At 39.8% G+C, this 25509-nt stretch overlaps 1 pseudogene; it reads right to left on the bottom strand.

The window, feature by feature from the left end:
• Nucleotides 1–1916: 1916 nt before the first annotated feature.
• LOC140003078 (kinesin-like protein KIF27) lies at nucleotides 1917–25319 on the bottom strand (annotated as a pseudogene).
• Nucleotides 25320–25509: the final 190 nt, after the last annotated feature.

The raw sequence follows: 25509 nt of genomic DNA, 5'->3' as shown, positions 1-25509 counted from the left end.
GCGCTTCACTGGAAGGGTGCTTACATCGTCTTCAGAGAAAACAAGGAATATTGTAAGAACTTTTCTTTGCAGGAAGCTTTGAGAACAGTCAACAATAAGCTTCTATTTTTCAAGCATATTTTCATAGAATTGCCTTTCAGCTGATAAATGATTTTTTTTTTTGGCCATTTCTGCAGTCAACACAGATCTCCACTGCAACGTATTTGCCTTTCATACATCAAAAATACTCTTTAATGCAGTCATATATAGAAGGCAGCACCTACGTAACAGCTCATAAAAAGTTCTTACCCGCGGAGGCTTTCCGTTTTCCTTGTCTATCAGCAAGATCTAGTCGAACCACAGGTTCCTCCCCTAAAACAAAAGGGATTTTTTTTTTTCTATGTCACAGAAGCCAGTAGCCAACAGAAATATTATCCTGTTAGCCCATCTCCACCATATCAGACACTGTTTTGACAGCTAAACCACATAAACTCATATTTTAACTATAATTAACATAGAAAAAAAATATTAATAGTCTCAGTGCTTGCTTCAAATTCCAGCTGAGATAGTAGAGAGTGAATCTGAGTCTGCTTGACAGCTATACTTTGTGCAGAACAAAGCTGCATAAGCAAGCAGAATATTATTAGGTACAAATGCTGACAAATAGTCCTTTCGAAGGTGAATGTCTACAAGTAAAAGTACTTCCACACTTTTTTCCCTTTCAAAGGCATTTGCACAGCTCTAAACAATGTATACACAAACTCCTGTCAGACTGTGTCCACACCTGCCACTGTCAGCCTCTTTAATGCTTCAGAAATTGCTTCTTATATAGCACTGTCTTCTACAGCTCTTTCTTCTCGTTATTCTTCTGTTTTTCAGTTACCCCCCTATTTGCATACTGACACTTTTTTTTTTCTCCTGCCACCACACTTAACCTGAGCAAATCTTGCCAGTACAACCAGGGACTTTAAGCATAAAAGCACGTTTTGAACACAAGGCAGCACCAGAAGGCTCGGCTGCCTTCTGTTCAAAAGTTGATCCTTTTTGGCGCCCAACGTGGGGCTCGAGGAAATTCAGATAAGGATGATAGTTGATAGAAGTAATGGGCAAAATATGTGCAGGAAGATTGTTAGGAATGTATTAGTTGTGAAGAATTTAAGAAAGCACAAAAGCTGCCCACCTGAGTAAAACCACAACAGTCCTTTTTGGCGCCCAACGTGGGGCTCGAGGAATTTCAGATAAGGATGATAGTTGATAGAAGTAATGGGCAAAATACGTGCAGGATGATTGTTAGGAATGTATTAGTTGTGAAAAATTTAAGAAAGCACAAAAGGACTGTGGTGGTTTTACTCAGGTGGGCAGCCGAGCTCCACCACAGCCGCTCTGTCACTCCCCCTCCTCAAAGAGGAATGGGGAGAAAATGGGGAACGGGGGAATGGGGGTTATGGTCAGTCTACAGCGCTTCTTCTCTGCCGCTCTTTCTCGGTCACTCTCGTCCCCTGTGCTGTGGGGTCCCTCCCACGGGATGCAGTCCTTGATGAACTGATCCGGCGTGGGCTTCCCACAGGCAGCAGCTCTTCCAGAACTGCTCCAGTTATGGGTCCGTACCACGGGCTCCATCCCTCAGGAGAAAACTGCTCCAACCTGGCTCCCCCACGGGCAGCAGCTCCTGCCAGGTCACCTGCTCCTGCATGGGCTCCTCTCCACGGGCTACAGGTCCAGCCCGGAATCTGCTCCGGCAGGGGTCTTCCACAGGCGGCAGCCTCCGTCGGTGCAGGGCCACCTGCTCCACCGTGGTCTCCTCCACGGGCTGCAGCGTGGAACCCTGCTCCACCGTGGTACTCCATGAGCTGCAGGGGGACATCCTGCTTCACCATGGGCCTCACCACAGGCTGCAGGGGACTTGCACCTGGAGCACCTCTCCCCCTCTTTCTACACCGACCTTGGCACCTGCAAGGCTGTTCCTCACTCCCTTCATTCTCCCAGCTGCTGTGTGGCACAGCGTTTTTTTCCCTGTCTTAAATATGCTCTCACAGAGGCGCAAGACAACATCGCTTATTGGCTCAGCTCTGGAAAACAATGGGGCCCTTCCCAGACATGGGGCAGCTTCTAGATCTTTCTCACAGAAACCACCCCTATGGCCCCCTGCTACCAAAGCTTTGCCATGTAAACCCACTACACCATCAACAAAGAAATCTAACACAGTACCTTCAGTACCAACAGCTATTAAAATTCAATGAAGAGTAACTATGTCTTGGTGATACTAGACTTTTTGTCCATTTCGATGGAGTCTGGAGCAATAAAACTGACACCTGCACCAAGGCTTGAGCGTCTCAAAGATAATTCTGAGGGAGGGATACGACGTAGCTCTCTGTGAGATAATTTTACAGAGGTTACTCCTTGAAATTGTGTTATGGTCTCTCTTCTGTGGGTGACAGAAGGTAGCTGAGGATGAGATTTTGAAGGCTGAGCTTCATCTCTTCCTATTTTGTCATCACTAGTGCTTGACAAACGCTCTTTGTTGCATCCAAATTCTGATATATCTTCTCCAAGCTTGTATGAATTCTGCCGTGACCTTAGAATATTTGTTCTGTCTGCTTCCTTTACTTTTCCTGCTTGACAGTTGGTTTCCAGGTTATGTGTTAGCTTGAATTCCTCAGAAGCAGCTTGTGATTCATCTTGACTGGATGCCCTGTCACCAGCACTGTTACCTAAAATGAAATTTTTATCAGGAAATACACAGCTAAAAGTTATATCAAGAAACATTAGTAAGTTGGTATGCTTTTACAGCATGAGTAACTTGTAGTATGAAAGTGGTAAAAAATTACAGTAATCTCACTTTTTTCTGTTAAAAAGTTTATCACCTACAAAAATATCAGAGGGATTTACTTTCCGCTGGCTCTGTGCTTGTAATACAAGCTTCACCATTCTAACTTGCAATTTAGGCAATCTTAAAACAACTGAACCATGACAGTAAAATATGAAATTCTTCGTATTTTCAAAAGTAGTCTGCAATTTCAGTAGCAGAACACACAAAACATAGTCTTTGAATGTGACTTTAATGTACACAGGGATTTTTGTTATTTTTAAAGCTCATCACTTTTTTATTACATTGTATTATGCCCCAAAATATATTCAGAGGAGAGATAACTAAAGGTAATTATACAAAAATACTGAGCGCTTCTTACAAACGTTACAAACATACGGATTTGGAAAAGTTAGAAATTCACAGGGACATTCACCCTTCTACATTTCGCTACAGTTTGGCTGCGATGGATGTTTCCTCACAGCAAAACATGTCCTGGACTACATGCTTCTTTGTGTATTAGACACAGAATAATCTTCCCCATGCTCATTTACAGTCCAACCTGTGCAATATTCATGTTCACACCGCCACAGCATACTTTCGAGTAATGAACCTCTAGGCTTATTATCCTGCCTGGAGAGCTAAACCTCAATTCACTCTGGTAGCAACAGATGCATATGTGACCAGCATCTACGTGTTACAAAGACATGGCACTACCTCAAGTGTGACGAAATAGAACCATCAGTTAAGAGGAAGAATGAGTCACGCTGAGCCTTAAGACGAAACACGGGGCCAAGAAGGCTGCACTGTGCATGTGAAGTGGTGGTGGTGGCAGTGTGAGGTGTAAGACAACCAAGATAATGACAATGATTAAACCATTTTTCCTCCTACACTAGAACTACTTCATTCAAAATCTTTTCATAGTTGTTTGTTGGTCCTTTTTTTTTTTTTTTTTTTTTTTTTGGTCAAAGCATAGATCACATTAGGAAGTATGTCTTCTTACTACAAATATCTAGGTCTTTTAACCTTAATAAAGAATGATTTTAGTTAACTGGAAGTATGGACCTCCTCATTGACAATCTTCCAAGAAGTAACTTCTATGAAATCAAGTGCTGGCAGCAAAATCAAGTTGATTGTTTAAAATACTGGCATCTAAAAGCATAGCATATTACACATTTGTTAATTATAATGCCATTCAGAGTCTTTCAGATCATAAAATACCGTTTTCTCAACCACAACAGTGTGAGACTGTAGCTTCTGAAATTATGCTCGAATCCACAGAAAACCAAACACGAATTTAGAACAGTGTTATACCACTGCCTCTATTACAAACTGATGTTGTCTCTCCTTTGCAAGTGAGGGGAGATGTAGTACCTTCCTGGATAAGAGTTAGTTCAGTAAAAATATGAGTTTTATGTCTATCTGATATATTTCTGTCTGTTTGCTACCCCTCAAATGATCTACTGACAAACACAAAAGCATTTTAAGATCATGTACTTACATTTAGTAGGTGCCATTAGTTGATGGGGTGACTCTCCAAAAAAGCCCTTCAATTTCTTCTTCAGCTCTCTGCTGGTTTTCTCTAGAGTAAAAGAAGTCTTTTTCCAGTTGCTGGACTTTTACTTCATACTCTTTCAAGGTTTCTGCAATACCTTCACCATCTTGTTCTAGGGCAAGTAAAACTAGTATGAGAATCAAATCTTCACTTCACTTCTCTGTGCCAAAATCAAGATGCCCAGCTAGAGAATGTCCTGTATTTTGCTGACACTCTGCTTTCAGGGTGTACATTTAAACTAGTATGACAGAGGAGCAAAAAGCCCATGCCAACCCCAATTCTCCATTTTAATAGGAGCATTTAGAGGATAAAGATCAAGGGGATTGCTATCTTTCACCTTTCCAATGTCAACAAATTGAATATAAAAATGTGACAATTCTGACCGTTTTTTAAAAATGGTCAGCTTTTTTCTTTTATACAAGCACCTTGTGTCTGTTCATCAGCATCCTACACGACATCAGAATTAGTAACAGCCAAAATGTTATCTTTCTACCTCATATCTTCTATTTTCTTTCATATGAAACACAGTATTTCTCAACAGTGACTAAAGATAGTATCTGCTGTACAATTCCCCTTGGAAAACAAACAAGCACCCTTGAAATGATGCAGTATCAACTGTAGTTTTTTCTCATGTTCTCTGTGTTGTAGCGTCAGCTGCCTGTCACACTGCAATTTGATGTGCTCAAGTGCAGATTCCAATTCACGTATTATATTTTCCTGGTCTATGACCTTCATCTCCTGTTCTTCAGTCTGCAGTTGTAATTTACATTCAGACTCTCGCAGGCCAACAATCTAAGACAATCTAATACACTTCTATCAAACCATTTCAACAAATGCTTTTACAGTTCTGCTTAACAGATGAATGGATACAAAAGCAATTGTCTGTATAAGCTGTAAGCTTATACTGGAAACAGATTTGCCTGCTGACATGAGTTCACACTTCAGAATTGAGCTCTGTAGATTTTGATCACATGGACTAGTGGATTTTTTAATGCCCTGTGCAGAACTTAAACTGATGCAAGAGTTTTTTTCCTGTTTCTGGAAAACTGCCAATTTGTGTACCACAGACAACTTGTTCACAAAATCACCCAAGGTTCACCCATGGGCAAAGAGAGACACCAAGTCCTAATGCATTTCTTTTTTATGTTTCCAGGTGTCATTACGATTCTTCAGTATATGGTGGTAAGCGCTTGTTTGCAGAAAGATTTTATAATGGATTTGGAAAAAAGAAATACTATCCTGAGGTTGATAAAGACTGCAGGTGGGAAGAATTTCAATACGACACCACTGTTTAAATATGTTGCTACTTGAGAAGTTAGCAGCATAAAGCAGTGGAAAGGAGCAAGGAAATTTCCAGAGTTGCAACACCTTTTAAGCTAATGACACCAAAACAAGATACAAACAAGTAATAGAAAAGCATCCTTTTTTATGTTGATGTCAAGATGCAAAATATCCAAATTAACAACAGATGTGAGTAACCTAAGCAGGCTTTCAAGGAAAGTGGATTAAATTGACTTTACTTCTTGACACTATTTCCTTTAACTATTTAGCGCAATAACAGGTAATAGGCTAAAATATTGATCATTAGCCAAAGCAAACCTTGTTAAAGTATTTGAAGAGGATAGCTCTGAGCTCATCAGCAGACAAGGAAACTAGTTTTCCTATTGCATTATCCTCACTCTGTGAAAGGATCTGTGAAGAGGATCTAAGCAAGTACTGGTGACTCGGAATACTTTCATTCTTGTAATCAATAGCAGCCTCCAGGGCTTCAATTCCTTCTTCCAGCTGCAAAAGGACATGTTCTTCCTACACAGAAACACAGGAGTGAGATTGTATAAAAAGTACAAAACAAATCTTTGTGTGCATAAGACATTAACTTCATTCTCAAAGGTGAATCTCAATTTAAGAGCAAGACTAACTAGTAGTAGTACAGAGAATGGAATGGGAAAAATAAGAGGAAGAGTACAAATCTAGAACCTGCTTGGAGCAAGCAGGAAATGTCTTGATATCCCTTCCACAGACCAGAGTTCAAACAAATGGTTCATCACCACAAAAGCCTACATTCTATTCTTCCTCCATTTTCCCCTCCCCACAATTTGATGACTTCTATTACTTTTTCAGTTGAACTAGTTTTCTAATTAGCGATTAATGAACCAATCAGATCTGTAAGCAGTTTGGTGACCATTATCTGTGCAGGAAGGTGGCAGAAATTCACGCCCTGAAGTATTGCAGAAGATTCTGTGGAGTGAAGCAAATAGGATTCTTTCTGGCATGCTATCAGCTCAGTAATAGGCCCCAACTGCTGCTTCTCAAGACCTAAAACAAAACTGTGTATTTGACATCAATTTATTCAATCTTCAACTTAATTATACTGATCAATTCAAGTGTGTAACATCCACAATATGGCTTATCTTCATTGTAACTATATGGAGGCCTTCAGGTGAGGTTTGGTCTTTCACAAAAGCCTATGAAAAAAAAAATCAAGGGACATCACTATTAGAGTACTTCACCTTGTTCTATGTCCTGATAGGAAAATAGCTGCCTAAGATAAATTGATGGACATCCTGTTTCATTATTTCTAATTATAGAATTGTTAGGCCAGCGACATTTGTCCGGACTCTAGCTAAAGTAAGTAAGTCCCTCTGAAAGTATATGTTGTTCACTGTTATGGAAGTAGTGCCATTATAGCAGTATTTTCATGTCGGCTGTTAACAAAAACACCCAACCTCAGTTCCTTGATTCTCTACTGTCTAATACTGGGAGACATTTTAGGTCATGATTGGAATACTTTATTATACAACATTGCCTAAAACTTTGATGTATCTCAGAGGTAGTTACTTACTTCAGCTGACAACGCTTTTCAGTTACCCTCTTTCAGTTTCTCATCCACACTATTTCTTCTTCTGAGTAGCTGATCCCTTTCCTTCTGAAGAACCTGAATTTTTTCCAGAATGTCTGTCTTATCTTCAGTAGTGCTGTCCTGAAGCTGCATACCTTTATCACACAATTCCTGGTCCAGCATACTTAAGCGAGTAGACAATTTCATACTATCTTTGTTTAAAGCCTTTAAAAAAAAAAAAAAAAAAAAAAAAAAAGAGAGAGAGAGAGAGAGAGAAAGAAATAAGAGGAAGAATGAAAGAAACCGTAAGTATAAAACTCCATCCCCATAAACATGTACATGAGACTGTCGCATCCTAATGTGGAAGACCTGTCTACTTCTTGTAAAGGGACGCCATTTAGGCTAAGTAGACAGCTACCATAAAATTTACTATTTAATCAAAAGATGAAAGAAAACAAAGAAAAGCAATGTGCAGTTTTCTACATATCTTACATGAGTTAGTCATTACGGTGACAATGACATTTCAATTTCTGTTTCTCAGTAGCCAAAGTAAATAATACAGAATGTTTCTCTGCCATGTTCTCTACTTTGCAGGCATTGAGCAATTTTTTAGATATCGTTATTTAATGTGCTGCAATAACAGAACTTTGGAAGTCAGATTTTGTTTTGTTGTTAGAATTTCAGGGATATCATGTAAATAAAGGTTATTACATTCTATTACTCATGTTTAAAATGTTCATTTGATCAAGCCACACAATAATGTAATGGCAGCGCTAGAGATACAAGTCGCATGGCTTAAACCTCTTCTGTTATCCGGCTGCCCTCCTCCCATAGTCTTTTCAGGCAGTTCTACAATTGTGTTAAGTTTCTTTCTTTCTTTCTTTTTTTTTTTTTTTCTTGAATCACCTGGCTAGATCTCAGTTTCTTGATTTCTAGGAGGCTCTTCTCTTGCAATAATGCTTCTTTTTTAGCTACAATGGCTTCTCTTTTCTTTAAATCTTCTTCTAGTTCCGCTAACTGTTGGTGCTGTTGAAGAATTCTTTCCATTTCTTCATCCAGCCATTTCTTTTGCTCTTCTAACTTCTACAATTTAAACAGAGATCCAGAGAGCATTAACGAGGACTATTTGGGTCAGAATTTTATGACTATGTTTTTCCTCTTTTAGAGTAACTGATAAAACGTGAGAAATCAACATTTCAATTCTTAACATTAAGTGTTCAACAGAATCCTGATTCAGGATAATACAGAAATAGGACTGACTTAAGGAGAGGCTCAGCAATGTTATATTACTACATCTTATGCAAACAATTTTATCAGATGCTTTTAAGGAAATGTATTATTTTCCTAAAAACAGTTATAGAAATAGATGTCATATATAGAATGACAACAACTAAGTTTGAAAGGTACCACAAGAAATCAGCTAGCCCATCCTCATTGCATGATTCTTGCCCAAGACCAAGATTTGTGGAAAAACACATCGTGATGAGAAACTGTGATGCTGAAAGAAAAAAAAATGGGAGTTCTGATCCTGCTAGCAGAGTCTATTATAAGTCTCTTCTGAAGCAATGGTTTATCAGTGGGCATATTGCTGGTATGGCTAAGAAGTTGCTTTTATTTCGTTTTTTAAATTGATTTTCACCTCTAAAGACTTTGGTTAACTCATGAAACTCTCATGTTCCAATGTCTAGTTCTGAAATCATGCAGGTAGCACTGTTGCACAGGAAACCTACTATTCTAACACTGTCATGAACAACCAAAACCATAGCCGTCTGTCATATTTGTCAGATGGGAAAAGAAATAAACAAACAAACCGTGCAACATTTATAACAGAGCTCATCAGAATCACCTTCAAGCCTACCAGACAACCAAACTCGTTGAATTTCCAGCTATCTGAATTACTACCTTTGACAAGTCATAGAAAAAACAAAGACATTACAGCCCTCTCCTTTCGTTCATTCAAAACCAGTTAAAGAGCTTCTTGACTTGTCTCAGTTTTTGCTACAACAAAAAAATAACAATTTAAAAAAAAAACAGGGGAGGGAGGATGGAATACTCTTCTTCCAAACGCTTTACAAAGATGACAAGGGGTGAATAAAGACACCTTTCTTTTCAGTGTCCACACAGATTTGGAATAGATTAGCTACCTCTGATTTCTGTAAAGTCCCCACCGAGTTATTTTTCTTCTTTTTAAATGCAGCAATCTCTCTGTCTTTAAGTTTAAGAATCTTCTGTTGCTGTTCCATCTTAAGCTGAAGTTCCTCTAAACAAAAACAAACAAAACTTTCTTTCTGCCTCAATCAGTGTGTTTTTCAAACACATTTAATGACAGAATCTACACAATCATGAAATCAGAAATATTGAACTAATTTACATGCAAAATTGCAACTCAGGGCTAGACATCACATAATAACATTTAAAAACATAGCTGAAGAGAAAGGAAGAATGAAGATTTCTGTGAAAATACTTATACACAATTTCTTCAGTGTCAAGTAAGCAATTACTTAAAAGGACAAAATCTGGTAGTATAGTACATTGCCTTTGGGAAAACAAAGGTCAAGCTGGTTGATCTTATTCTTTGTCGTAAGGAAACAGAAAGAATCCTACTTTAATTTGTAGCTGGTCCCGCTGAAGCTCTGCTTCTAGTTGCTTCTTTTTTTCACTCTCCTCACGCAGTCTTTTCTCTAGCAGGGTCTGCTGATGCTTCATCTGAGCCACGTTCTGCTCAAGTTCTATTGCTCGTTTTTCACTTTGGTTAGATAGAGAAGCCAGTTTCTTAGTGTCTTGCTTCTTCTTCTGTAAGACCTGAATGTTCATGGAAAATTTCAGCTTAACAACAGGAAAACTTAAAACTAAAACCTGACTCAGGTTAATTCTCTATTTCACTGAGTTAGGACAGTGAGCAAGACTTGCTACATTTTGCCACAACAATCACACATTATCTCTAAGGTCTCTGAGCCTTCGTAAAATCATCAAAGACAGAACTATCTAACTACTTAGTTGTTAAATAGTAGTGGGTATAACTGTGTGAAGGTTCTCATTGGCTACTTCAATCCAACTAGCTTCAATTGTGTGAAGCTGGTGAGAGTTTCACAAGCAGAGTGTACGGATTTCAAAGGTGATGCTGAGACAGGAATTTGCAAATCCTAATGGTCATATTGGAAATACCTGCACTTTCAGCTTAGCTGTATCCATCTTCTTTCAGAACTCTCTTTGCAGCTTGGCTTTCTCAGGAAGCTCTCTCAGCTCCTTATTCTCCAGCTCCTGAAGCTGTTTTTGAGTTTCGGCCAGTTCCATTTTGGCCTGCTCGGATTCTTGCTCCAGTTTAGTTATCTTCAAAGAATATTGCCTGCTTACAGACTCTGCATCCTTACCTTAAAGACATCATATCCAAATAGTTTTAAAACAGCAAGATAATAATTTGCAATGTATTACTTAAACCTGTAATTGAATCGTTACTTACTTCATCCTGATTAAACCAAAAATTTCTGAGACATTTTCCAAACCTAAACAAACAGCTCCCTTATAACACTGAAATATAGATGAACGAAGGAATCTTAAATCTGAACTCTTCATAAACCATCTGATGTCACCAAAGAAAGTAACACCTGCGTGCCACATCAAGTGAAAATTTTCTGCCTACTGCAGTCCTTGACAAAATAGCTTGCCTGTATTATTATGTTTTTGTTGTTGTTGTTGTTGTTGTTTTGTTTTTGTCTGTTTGTTTGTTTGTTTTTCCCCAGAAGAATATGCTACATATTTCTCAGCTTTCAACTTGGTAATCAGCAAAAAACTCTCGATTGTGTTTCTACTGATTTGCCCTGTTCGGGCAATCTGATTTGCTCTGTTTGGGATTCCGTAAGTACTGTTACTGGGGGCGCACAATGTTTCTCAATGCCAAAAGACTGCCTCAGGAGAATATGTACACACTAGAAGAGTGTGATTGAAACAGGTAAGCACAGATCTTTAGGGTCATCACAATGATAAGTTTCTGGCAAGCATATATATATCAGGACAGGTGTGTAATGATATAGGCTAACAGGGACACTGACCTTTTCCCTCATCTACTTCTGACTCCTGCTTCTCTACTGCTATGATGGCAATGCAAGCAGCCAGCACAGTGTCGTATCTTCTCTCCTATCCCAGACACTGGGTGACAAACACATGTCCATGAAGAGATCAGTTGCACTAAGCATACGTGAAAAATTACACTATAGGTGGATAAACACAATAAGCCACAAAACACAAAAAAATATTTAACAAACAAATCTGCAGATCACAACTGAGTAGGACACAATAAAAATTTGCAGCCTTCAATGCACTCATAGCAAGTAATTCATAGAAGTTAGGAAACTGTAACTTACCAGAAGTATTCCCGCAGAAGAAAATTACCCAAAAACTAAAATATGCAGGTCTTCAGAAGTTTTGTGTCTTTTTTCTTGCTTATTTCTGAATGTCTTCATTTCAATTTTTCAGTCACTTACCTGTTCTTACTAATTCCTTAATAAGTTCTTCTTTCATTTTGATGTTAAGTGCAAGTTCTCTCATTTTTTGCTTGGCCTCAGTGAGTCTCAACTCTGAATTCTTTAACTTCTGCATGTTAAAAACATGACTTTTCTGGAGGCAGTCGATTTCTTCACCTTGAAAGAAAACAAAACAATGTGGAGACCAAAAAAAAAAAAGGAATAAAAAAGGAATAAAAGGAATACACTCTTTAGCCAAAAGACAGTGATCTGAAATATAGTATGTATAGAATTCTTACAAATGAAGTGAAAGAGCCAAACGGAGAGAGTATTGCAAAGAGTCTTTTCCCTGCCGTCTAAATATGGAAATGACAGCATGCATTAGCATTTCAAGAATGCTAATGAATGCTAACCTGAGAGAGAAAAAAATATATTTTTTAAGCATTTTCAGTGCATCTCTGATGAAACAATAGCATGTTTCCTTTTCTTGAACTAGTACTAGACTTGTATGTCAAGTGCTTTCTCGATAGTAAGTAGTACTCAAACATTAAGGTCACTGATGTCAATTTCAGAAAAGGAAAAGGAAAATAATTTAAAAATAAATTTATGTTGAGCTATCATGAAAAAAGTATTTGTAGCAAATAAAGACATTTTGATGAGAAAAATAATTACATGTGATAAAGACATTATTGCATATTCTAATATTATATCTAATACAATTTACTCTCATGACTTCCATTTTACCTGTGGCTGTATCAGTCTGTGGCACAGATTTGTCACATAAGCTGGACTTGTCAACTTGACATTTCATGTCACTTTGCTCAAAGGGAAAGCACAGAGAAGCCTGTTTTCGTGTCCATCTTTGGTTTATTGAACGCCTAAGAAAGAATGGAAAACATGATACATTCTAAACTCAAAGGGATTTTTTTTTCTTTTAACTTTATATAAAGTACATGATATTAAAAAGAAGAGTGCCAAACTGAGAAAGCTTACATAAGCATTTGCACCTTCTTCTTCCCTTGCTTGATCTTGTTGGATGATGTCCCCAAAACAAAGATCATGCAATCTTTATCGCATCAAAAAATGTGGTTTTTAAACTAGTTTCATAATATGCCTAGTTGGTCCTGCAAATTTATTTTAAGTAGTATCACAAATGGCCTCACATTACAGTAGGATTAGGCAGTAATATTATATTTGCTATATATTTATCTGTAACAAAAATTAAAGAAAAAATTACTTAATTAAGTAATAAGAAAAAAAAATGAAATTACTTTTGACTGTCTGTATTTTCTTTCTCTTCATCACTCTGATCAGAGAGGTGGCAGTGAAGGACTTCATCTTGATCTTCTATGTAGCTCAGTATAATCTGGCTACGAGCACGGAATCCTGCCATCATCCGAGCCAGGGAAAAAGCAGGGGGACTGGTATACACCTGCCAAAAAGCGCCCAAAAAACACTTGGAATAGTTCAGTAATTCTTTATTGATATTCCAATAGTATTTCAGTTTAAAAGTCTTTCACTACCTGACCTTGTATGCAAAATTGCAGGTGTTTAAATAATATTTCTGAGTACCTGTGTACCAGAAGGTTTTGCAAGAGAAGGTTCTGCTTAGAACACTTGTCCCAAGTGCAAAAGAAGGTACTGTTACCAACTTATTACCCAAAATGTTCAGTTTATCAGTACAGAATAATCATTCATTTTGGGAATGCTTCCTATCTGAACTGTTAAACATTGCACAAAAAGATCACTAAAGACTACAGCTTTATGACTGTGATAAATTCTGTGTTTTAAGTCAATTTGTATGGGGCTTTGAGCAACCTGATCTAGTGAAAGGTGTCTCTGTCCATGGCAGAGTTGGACTAGATGATTTTTAAAGGTCCCTTCAAACTCCAGCCATTCTGGGATTCAAAATGTAAGCCCATAGATTTTGGACAATTGGGACATAGCGTGTGTCGCAAGACATTCGAAAGTACTTTTTCAGTCTTCAATGCTAAAATGCTTCAAAGCCAAACAGCAGCTGACAATAGGTCACCATAATTTGTCACGCCCAATAGAATTATTGAACGATAACTGTTAAAAAAAATGTAATGCTTAGGTAGACCTTACCTTTCGTGTCTCTGTCCCTGAAGATGGGTAAAGGGAGTGTAGCAGACTCTTTGTGAGTGGGACACTGTATGGCCTTCTTGCAGATGCCGTAACAGCAGGCCCATCTCCACAAGCACTTGAGAAGTCCCAAGTTTTCACAACCATAAACTTCTGTATTTTTTCTTTTAGCTGATCAATAAGGATTTGCTGTTCCACCATTTTTTCATTCTCATATGAAAAAAACAAAAACAAAAACGGTTGCTGATCATCAGGTTTGCATCATACCTTTCTAAATTCATTATAAAGGTCAGTCTTCTTGTATATCATTCACCAACTCTAAATTCTTCTGCAGTGCACAGGCAAATTCTGCAACAAACTGAAAATTCTCTGGCATGACAGGTAGAATCTTACCTCTCCCCAAACTCCAATCATTTTTTTGAGACATTTTTGTCTCTAAAGGACCTGTCCTATATAAATTATGTCAGCTAGATTTAGACATCTAGTGAGAAGTAGATGACATATTTATCAGCCCTTGCTTGCCTTATTTGTGTGTTCATGGATAAATAAAACGGTAATTCAAGAAAAATGTTCAAATGAAGCACATGGTCTGAGTTTAAAGAATGAAATGTACATACATGTAGGCTTCCTCTTCCTCTTGGAGCGGTCCAACTTGAAAGATTATTTTTATTAATTAACATTCATAAAATTGGACGTGACCCCAGGATCCCCTGTATCAACCCTTACTTTCTTTTCTACCCAGCCTCAAATTTGTCGGTAATGCTAGTTTGAAGAACTTACTTGCCTTTCCTACAGCAATCTCTGTGCATTGTTCAAAATTACATATCTTCACTGAACTGATTTATCCATAAGGCCAAGACCATACAATTTTCAGTCTTCTCTGTTCCTTTCAGAATACATCGAAAATCTTGCCTACCAACAGGAAATTTGAATAACAGCTAGAGATAGTTAACTAAAGTATGCATTCTCCTACTTTGAATCATATATTTTTTATTTATTCTTTTTTTCTCATCTTCTTAGACTGCAAGTCCTTTCCCCATACATAGACAATGCCCCACAAATTGACATTTTGTTGGAATACAATACATAATATTTCTGTGTCATAGCAAAAAGAATATATATGTCAATACCATACATTTTATGATTGTGGAAGTAGTAATGGGCAACTCCACCTTGCAACTTTTTTTTTTTTTAATCCCTATAAGACTCTGTCCCTTATGCCCTTGTACATACAACCCCATAGTGCATAACCTGTTACATAAATACATGGGTACAAACATTTACATGCTACTTTTACAGTTCTTATTCTATCATGTATCATTGAAACGACACTTTCCTGTGCATACAACTTTAAGCCATTTGACACAAGCATTTGATTTAATTATTATACTGATTTTTCTGTTTTTAAGTAAAAGTGAGAGCTGCGATCTTTTGCCTACAGTACAACTGTTTCTGTTCATATCATCTGCCTCGTATCCTCCATAAGATACAATTATAAGCATAATCATATATAAGCATCTATGGGTATTAGAAGCATGGATTGTTTCAGTCTAATAAGCTGACAATATGCAGTATGGGTTAAAAAAGGAAAACACACAAAAAAAGCCTATCCAGAGATGACAGAACAGAAAAAAAGTTACAGAGGGAAGGAAAAGATGGTGACCAGTGTACTTACCTTTCATTCATTGACTCTCCCCAAGCCATCAGCAAAGAAGAGGAAAAAGGAGAAAAAGGAGAAAAAGGAGAATAAGGAGAATAAGGAGAAGAGTACTAACTAGCCATGTTTATGCTGTTCCCTTTAAAAAAGGTCAGATCTATCATCCTATAAAGTCAGATCTATCAACTATCCTATATATGGTCTCCTGGATCTTGAAATGCTATTCACTTACTACCCATTACAATTTCATTAGCATATACAAGATCTAGAGAGGGAAGGAGGCAAGCAGTGTTTCCACTGTGTCACTCAGCTTCTTGTAATAGTAAACTCTCAGAATACTAGGATGAAATTCTGTCTTAAAAAATCAAAAGGCAACAATACTTTACTCTCACACTGAATAAAGATATAACAAAGCATGTTTCTACACAGCCTTTCAATTAAAGGATTATGTAGGAACTTGATGGTCTTTTTGAGATTCTAAACAAGCTTTAAAAGCCTTTCAAGTCCTAAATCATGAATCGTCCTGAAACAACTTAGCAACAACACAGATCTGGAGGAAGGCAGGAAGCAAAGAGAGGGTGAATGAATCACTTAATATCATACAGGAAGGCTGTGGCACAGTTAGGCTGATCCACAAACTTCAGGAATCACAGTACTGTGATTCACCCACTAGATGATCTCAGCTCATTAGGGAATACAGCTCTAATTCAAACAAGGTGCTTGTAAGACTGGTAGGTGTTTACATCCAAAAAAATTCTGAAGGATCTGTCTTGAAATCATGAGTACATTCCTATAGTGGATGGATGGTTCGATATAGATACGTGTAATATATGCCAGAGGAAAAATACCTGTAATCTATGTGTTTCTTCAGCCTTCTTTAAAGATTCCAGTTGCTCTTCATTTTCCTGTATTAATGTCTTTATCTGATTCTGCAATATCTTCAATTCATGATCCTTCTGGATGAATACTTCCTCATCCATAGCTAGAGCCTGCTAGATAATAAAAGGAAAATTCAGCCAGTGGAAAAGCAGGCATTGTTATTCTTGAAGTTGGAAAATTAAATACATACATATATTTATTTGTTGTTCAAAGATGTGAGTGGAACTGCAAAGTTGGGACGTATATATGGCAAATTCTCCCACCATAGAATCACAGAACAGCTGAGGCTGGAAAGGACCTCTGGAGGTCACCTGGTTTAACCCCTGGCTCAAGCAAGGCCACCTTGAGCAGGTTGCCCAGGACCATGTCCAGGTGGCTTTTGATGGTCTCAGAGGATGACTCCACCTCTTTGGGCAACTTGTTCCAGTGCACAGCCACGGCCACTACACAGTACACAAGTGCTTCCAGATGTTAGCCTAGAAGCTCTTGTGCCCACTGCCTTTTGTCCTGGCTGCACGTTCACTGCACCTTCCCTTCAGGTATTTGTAAGACATTGCTAAAATCCCCCACTGAGCCTCCTCTTCTCCAAACTGAACAGTCCCATCTCTCTCAGCCTTTCCTCATTGGAGAGGTGCTCCAGTCCCTTAAGCATCTTTGTGGCCCTCTGCTGCACTTTTTCCATTATGTCCCTGAATCTCTTGCATGGGGGAGCCCGGAACTGAACAGAATCAAGCAGAATGCAGTAGAAAAGTTGGAAAGGACCTACAAAGATCATCAAGTCCAACTGGCTGACCACTTCAGGACTAACCTAAAGTTACACCATGTTATTGCGGGCAGTGCCCAAACGCCTCCTGAATACTGACAGGCATGGGGCACCAAACAGCTCGCTAGGAAGCCGGTGCCAGTGTCTGACCATCCTCATGGTACAGAAATTTTCCCTGATGTCCAGCGTGAACTGGACATCCCCCACAGCTTTGTGCCATTCCCATGCATTCTTCCCTCAGTTACCAGCAGCACAGACCAGCACCTTCCCTCCTCAGCAAGTTGCTGAGAGCCATGAGGTCGCCTCTTGGCCTCCTATTCTTCAGACTGGACAACACAAGTGTTCTCAGTCTCTCCTCATAGGACCTGCCTTCCAGCCCTTCTACCAGCTTTGTTGCCTTCCTCTGCACACTTTCAATTATCTTCACATCCTTTTTCAACTGGGGTGCCCCTGAGCACACGATACTCAAGGTGAGGCCACATCAATGCTAAATATGGTGGGAGACTCCTCTTTTGACTGGCTGCCTATGCTGTGTATAACGCACCACAAAATAGAGTTTGCAACTTCAACTGGACACACTACTCCAGCTGTGGCCTCACTGAGCGGAAGGATCACATCTGTTGACCTGTTAGTGACACTTTGCCTAGTGCAGCCAACAAAACCACTAGCCTACTTAGGAGGAAGGGCACATGGCTGACTCATGTTCAACTTGGTGGCCACCAGGACGCCCAGCTCCTTTTCTGCAGGGCTGCTTTCCAGCAGGGTGGCCCCCGGCATGCACTAGTGCCTGCAGTTGTTCCTCTTCAGGTGCAGGACTCTGAACTTGCCCTTGCTGAATTTCATGAGGTTCTTGTCAGCCCACCTTTCTAGGCTGTCAAGGTCCCTGTGGCTATGGCAGCATGGCCCTCTGGGGAATCAGCTGCTCCCTTCAAAAGTGGTTTCCACCAGTCGTTTCTTTACTTCTGTTTCTCATCTATTGATTTTGTTTTGACAAGTTTCTTTCTCCCAGAGGAAATAATGGACCCATAACCAAGACTACCTTACAAAGTGGGTATTTAAATCCAGTTATTTTCTTCGGTGTGCTGTGAGATTTGGCTGTAAAATCTCAGCATCAATCATAATATTAATACACTTCTCAAACAAAAAAATAAGGATGGCCCTCCTCATTTTTCATCTCAAAGAAGAGCCTAAAGATTAAAGAAATTATAATGTTATTTTTTTTCAGATGTTTTTCTGGGTAAGTAATCCAATAGTGATTGAAGGTTACTTCCAAATGTAGTTGGCCTTCCAGAAAACCTTTAGGAGCCAAATGCAAAGTATAGACACACTATGTCTTACCATTCTAAAGACAGATACTTCTGTACAACTCTATCTTTTCTGTACAACCTATATCTTTCAAGTAAATACAACTCTTAAGAGCTGCTCAAGAGCCCTTATTGCCCTGTTTATTTTAGCATCTCCCTAACCATCTCCTCCGAGCTGTGGATGGCATGCTCACCTGGGTATCTTTCAGTTTAAACCCAGCTCTTACACTGTTTTGAACCTGGGAAGCAGAGCTTTACAATAAGCCAGAGAAAAAAAATGAAGAATAAATAACAGAGCTGTAATTTAGGATGATGAGAACCAAGAAAAGCCAGAATTTGTGTATGCGATTGCAAGGTAACAATCTACAGGCTTACCAGAATTCAGTGTGAAAAATGAAAATAGGTTGATTTTATAAAATTCTAACTTGTTGGAACTCTATCTCCTCCCCCTACAAGACAGACACATTAGCTTTCCTGATTTGTTCATAGGTACCTAAACAATCAACTTAGAATGAAATACCTGGCAGTTCTTTAGTTCTCTCCTCAGCTGAAGAATTGTGATATGATGGGGCTCTTGCATGGTGCCAGTTCCAGTGTCAATTTGCTGCACGGTGAGAGCTTCCTGCTTTTTAAGCTAACATCATCATTCAAATCAACAAGGAATGGGAAGGCTTCGTCCAAACAGTTTCTGTAGCTGAAGCACTGAGCTGGAAGCCGGGTGAGCTGTTCTTCTAGCAAACTGATTCAGGTTCTTTCTTGATTTAAGTCATGTCAACACTGATTACCAACTTGTTGGTTCTGCAAAGCTTCTCGGAGCAATCTGATTTCAAGTTCCATTTCATCAATCCAGTCTTGATCGGGGTTGTAGTTGACAACTGGTTTATTTCTAATGTTTTTGGCTCTGTTTGCATATTTGAGCGAATTTAAAGATTCATCAAAGTCTGATGAGGATGGACTTATACATGTTATCATGACAGTCTTGGCGTTCCCTCCTAGGGAGTCTTTCAGAATGCGAGTGATTTTAGCATCCCTGTATGGAATATGTACGCTTTTCCTTTTTGGGTCTCCAAGCGCACTGATGACATTTCCCAAGGCCAACAAACCACTATTGATTTGAATTGATTCTTTGAATCCTTCACCGGTATTTCCAGTCTTTGTCACCCTCTCTGATCCTGCCAAATCCACAAAATGGAACTTTGAAGCAATCATCTGGACTGATTTCCAAGATGAATCCTGTGGATCACTATTTTTTTTGAGACTCTGCAGATTGTTTCTGACAAATACTGATAGTAAAAATGGCATGTGATCGACTAGAGTGTTCGTTCATTTGTGTTGTGCCTGCGTGACGAGATGCATTGCCACTTTCCAACAGGCTCATCACTTCATCTGCACATTCTACTTGGAATTCCTTAGCACCAACAATCACTTCAAACACCAAAAGAAAATCAGAATAATTACATTAATTTTAAACTTTTCAGTAAAAGTTTACTGCAATTATGAAGAGTCAATCTATAAACACAAATCACAGAAGCATACAAGCCTGCATTATTATAAGGTCGTAGCACATAGCTAAATAAAATAAAACAGTATGTGGAAAGCACGAAGTACAGCACATCTGAAACCTGCAGAAATAGAATATATGGGTGTATTTTGTCACAGCATTTGAAACAATATCGTAAACAGAATACACAGACTTAGGTGTTTACACATCGTCTTATGCAATTTGCAACCTAGTGCTATCTAGAAAAAAAGTGTGAGCAAACCTAGCTCAAAGCTTACTTTGTCAGTTAAAAAAAAAAAGACAGAAATTTTGAAAGTTTGTAGTAAAAGTGACTCCCAGCCTATGTTAAGAACATAGTTCTTAGTGGAATGGAAGCAGATATTTACAGCATAAGTAGCTTAACAAATATAACTTTGAAGTGAGAAGCAAAGGCTTAATCTTAAAGCATTCATTCAACTGAATAATCATGCACAATTGTGTTTCTATGCTGAATATGCAGAAACAGTAACAGTACTACCTTACCACCTGATGCTGCTTCTGGAGGAACATTGATATTGTTCATAGGAATCTCAAATGAAGGCTGCTTCAGATCAGCTAAACTGAATTGATATTTTGAAAACGTGACTTCGTCTAGTATTAGTCATCGATAAGCTCTCTTTTCAAGAGGTGGAAACAGTAATTTGTGCACACAACAGAAATCAAATGCACGAAGTTCTAGAGCTGAAATCCTACCTGTATTTCCCTTTTCATCTTCTCGGATATGTAAATCTTTCACAGAGGTCTCCAACTCCAATAAATCTCGAAGTTCTTCCTTGTAAACCTCTATATAAGATACCTTCACACGGAAATCGATGTTATGGTTTTCAGAAATATGCTGAAATAACTCCTGAATAGCCCGTGGGATTATGCCTTTTTCATCCTCTGAAACTGATGCTAAAATATAAACACAGATGTCACAGACACTTGCAGTCATTCTGTCACACAAATTACAAAGACTAAAACTAAAGAGAAGTCTGCGAGGTTTATCACTCAATATAATAAGGAATAGGAAGAGCTCAGTTTTCCCAAGTTTTCATGTAAAGATTTGCTTTTCTGTTGATCAGAAATGCATGGAAATGATACAGAACTTTACTACTTTCTGCGGGTACGAGACTACAAGAAAATTAAATTAGTAAAAAATCACGCTAGAAGAAAAAAATATTTTGAACTTGCTAATGAATTAATGATAAAACTTCAAATCCTTTATGCAAAAAGAACGAATACATAATTTTCAGGGTTTCAAATTCAGAATCAAGGACCAAGAAAAATCCAGATAGTCTTCTAATTCCTGCTACTCCACTTCTTCTCTCTTCTTCAGCAGAACAGACAAACAAATTGTGACTTCTCCATATGGAAGGGAAGATAACCAGAGCTGGTGATACAGGATTCCAGAGAGAGTCAGAAAGCAAAATCGTATACATGCAGAAGCTGAAGAATTCTTCTGCGAACTAATACAGAAAAATAGTAGTTTCCAGTCTCAGGTGTTTGAGAAACACTGACTTGGAAATACCAAGTAAGTCGAATAGTAGAGTTTCAGATATCTGCCTTTAAAAAAGCAAAATTTGAATTCCACATAAAGTTCAACAAGGCCAATATGCAAGGTTCTGCACTTGTGCTGGAACAGTTCCAAGCACAACTACAGTCTGGACAGAAAACAGATTGAGAGCAGCCTTGAGAAGGACCTGGCGGTGTTGGATGATCAGAATCTCCACCTGAGCCAGCAATGTGTGCTTCCAGCCCAGAAAGCCAACCATATCCTGGGCTGCATCAAAAGCAGCATGGCCAGCAGGGGGAGGGAAGTGATTGTCCCCCTCTGCTCTGCTCTCGTGAGACCCCACCTGGAGCTCTGGGTCCCCCAGCATGAGGATGTGGAAGTATTTGAGAGTCCAAGAGGGCCACAGGGATACTTAGAGAGATGGAGCACCTCTCTTACGAAGACAGGCTGAGGGAGCTGGAGTTGTGCAGCCTGGAGAAGAGAAGGCTCTGGGGAGACCTTACAGCAGCCTGCCAGTGCCTAAAGGGGGCCTACAGGAAAGCTGGGGAGGGACTCTGGAGGGACTCTTTGGCAGGTGGTGTAATGATAGGACAAGGAGGAATGGCTTTCCAACTAAAAGAGGGTTGATTTGGATTAGATCGTCAGAAGAAATTCTTTACTCACAGGGTGGCAAGGCACTGGCACAGGTTGCCCAAAGAAGCTGTGGATGCCCCGTCCCTGGGGGTGTTCAAGGCCAGGCTGGATGGGGCCCTGGGCAACCTGGTCTAGTGGGTGACATCTTTGCCCGTGGCAGGGGGTTGCAACCGGGTGATCTTTAAGGTCCCTTCCAACCCAAACCACTCTAGGATTCTATTCCATGAAATTTATCTATGAAATCTCTTTGTCAGTCTCTGAAAAAAGTCCAAGAGTGAGTTTGCTTCATACAATTACCTAAAGCAGATACTTTCTAAGTAGGATAAATGGAGCCAAAATTTCTAAAGCACTGTGTTTCAGAAAGTAGGGTAAGTTGCCTGTTAGAATAGAGAATGGGAAAGAGCACTTTTTTATTTTTTTTTCTCTCATACTTTTGGGATAGCCTAATGGACACAGAATTTGTGTTTAGAACACAACCATCACATAAACTTTGGAATATATATGTCTTTTTTTGCTATGCATTTTTTCATTATCTCTTAAAAATTCTCAAGCATCATCTGTTATGTATTAAATACTTAATTTGCAGAACTACATTGTTCACACACACACAAAAAAAGACTTTTTACAACGTACCAATGTGACCACCTCCAATGGTGTAAGTCTTCCCAGAACCCGTCTGTCCGTATGCAAATACTGTAGCATTATATCCCTCAGCCAAAGACACTAGAAGAAGTTTAATGCAAACTGGATAAACTTCTTCTTGGGTTGAGTTTTTGCCAAATACAACATCAAAAGTGAAGACATGGTCTTTCCCAATGATTATTTGTTGTGTATTTGGGACTAATCTCACGCATGCTTGGTGGTTATGAAGTACTTCCTTGGAAAGCAGAGGTCTGACCCTTACTGCAACTTTAACCAGGATCTCCTCCATGCCGGCCTCCATCTCTGTGCTCCCCACTCAGTATTCAGGAAGATCTGTTACAATTCCTCTGTTCACCTCATTTGCAATTTTCTGCACCTAAGAAAAAATGTTTTCCGAGTTAAAGAAGAAAGAATTAACTCCCTGCTGAAGCAGAATGTTGAAGAGTTTCCCAAAGTGTATTCTTATAAGCAACATTACACCCTGGAAAGGAACTGTGATAAAAAAGCAGATATGTTAACAACTGTTAAACCAGTGCAGAAACTAATTTTGCTTCTATTACCTTCTAAGCTAGCAGACTTAACCTTTGGTCTGAAAGTGGTCAGACTTTCTGTTTGGACGTTATACTGCCGGATGAAGCAACAATATTGTAAGATCTTGTTAATGAACTCTTGATAAAGCATAGACTTACAATGAACCTTATTTTCTCACTGCTACAGTACCGATGCATAGGCAACAGAAATTATTCAAAAAAACCTTTTTATCCGGAATGAATACCTATAGACACACACGTGCTTGAAAGCCATCTTCTGCTTACAAGGGCCAAGTATTTAGAATTTCAGAAGCACAGAAAGCTGTCGTGTTGCTTACATGGGGGGTATGATTTTAAATCGTTGTGATTACTACACACCAAGCATTCCTCTGATTTTAATCCGTCTCTTTATGCCCATATGGAACTATTTTTTATTAGTTATATATTTCAGCAACCATGGCTCCTTATACTGCCCCCCACGGATTAATTCTGAAGCACAAGAAGAAGCATCGAATAGGATTTCTTTACAAATGTCTACCAGAAACACTCCAAAGCCTCGATGGGTATCAAATGCTGCCGGATCCCAAACACATCTTCTGCTCTTCTCTTGCTGATTCTCAGTCAAAGAGGCTTTGCAAGAGCCTGAAATCCTGCTCATTTCAGAAAGGGCACGGCAATCACGAGCACATACTGAAAACTTACTGACTCCCTCCCCCTCCCAAAATGACACCCAAACCAGTCGCGGGAGGGGAGGGGCGGAGGAGGGGAGAGATCCCATTTCCTACTTCCTCAAACAAACACCAAGCAAAATGCCGGCTCAGCGGCGCTGTGGGGCGGCTCCACCCAGCCCCAGCCCCAGCCCCGGCCCCGGCCCCGTCGCTCCCCGCTCCAAACCTGCTCCGGGCGGCGGGAGGCAGCCTCCGGGCGGGCTGAGGGGCCGGCGGGCCGCGCCTGGGCCGCCCGCGCTGCTGGTGACAGCGCCTCGCTAGGCAACGGCCGCAACCTTCGGCGGCGCCGCCCCGCCGCGCACAGCGGCCCCCCGCGGCAGGAGGGCGCGGGCGGAGCGGGGGTTGAGGGGTGGGTGTGAGGGGACACCGGGGGGCAGCCCCCGGCCCCCAGGGACGCGCACAGCTCGCCCTCGAGTCCTGGGGAGGGTGGAGGGGGCCGTCTGCTTGTGGTCAAAGCAGGGGTGCGAAATGCGGCTTCCATCGCCGCGCTCGTCATGGAGGAGAGCGTCTCCTCACGGCTCCGGTGGAGCTCAGCGGTAAAGGCTGAGTTTTCCCTCAAACACAAGCGGTCTCCAAGTAGGCGAGCCACGCTCACAACTGCTCGCAGCTGCTGGCCCAGCAGCCGCCGGGAGTGCCCAGGCACACGTCCACACACAGACACATCTGTAGACACAATGCCGACAGAGCTCAAGGAGCAAAACGCGAACGGATTCTGTCAGATTTGTATATGAAAAACAACAGATAAGACCAAGTCGGTCCCATTCATGACATGGAACACTGCTTTAGCAATTTGTAAGTGCACAGAGCTTACTCCACCCTAAAGACTTGATAAACAAAGAGACATTTAGAAAGCTAAGCTGTGAAATGACTGAAACAAAAAGGTGTATTTCCAGCTTCAGTTCCCTAAAGCATGCAAGTACTTTTCAGAAACAGAAGACAGGACAATGTAAAGATGTAATCTGTGATTAAGTAGTTCTTCTTTCACAGGGAAAACCAAAACCAATGACTTTTCAGGGACAGCAAAAACTCTTGATGAGACAACAACCTTACTCACTGTTGAAAATATAATCCCTTTACATCATTGGCCTCACTCTGCTGCTGTTCTCTCTTTTTTCTTCTTTTCTCTCTTTTCTTCACATTTGTAGATCTACACTCTGAAGCTAGAGATTTACCAGCACGTCGGCCACTTCTGCCTTTTCCAGGCTCTGAATCAGTATCACTTTCCAGTTGTAGTAAGGCAAAACGAGATGCAGTGGTAGGGACTGAACTGATTAGAGCAGATTCCATTGCCATGTCTGAAATTCTACTGAGCTGGCTTCTTTTAATTATCAGTTTCCTGGGAAAGTAGCACAGAAGGTAGAATGAAAACATTGTTTGATCAAACAAGCAATAATTCATATCATTAAACCACAGAAGTGTTTTTTTTTTTTTTGGCTCAAAAAGCATAAGACAGGGCTGGAATTGGGGGAATGAGGGAGAAATCAAAAAGATACAGTATAATTTATTTATATTGTAACTGACTACACTGTGTTACCTTAGGTAAATAAAGAAGAATTACATAAAAAAAAAAAAAAAAAAAAAAAAAAAAAAAAACCA

This window comes from Anas platyrhynchos, chromosome 8 (genome assembly GCF_047663525.1).
Source record: "Anas platyrhynchos isolate ZD024472 breed Pekin duck chromosome 8, IASCAAS_PekinDuck_T2T, whole genome shotgun sequence".
Lineage (NCBI taxonomy): Eukaryota > Metazoa > Chordata > Aves > Anseriformes > Anatidae > Anas > Anas platyrhynchos.
This window is presented reverse-complemented; position numbering and strand designations above follow the sequence as displayed.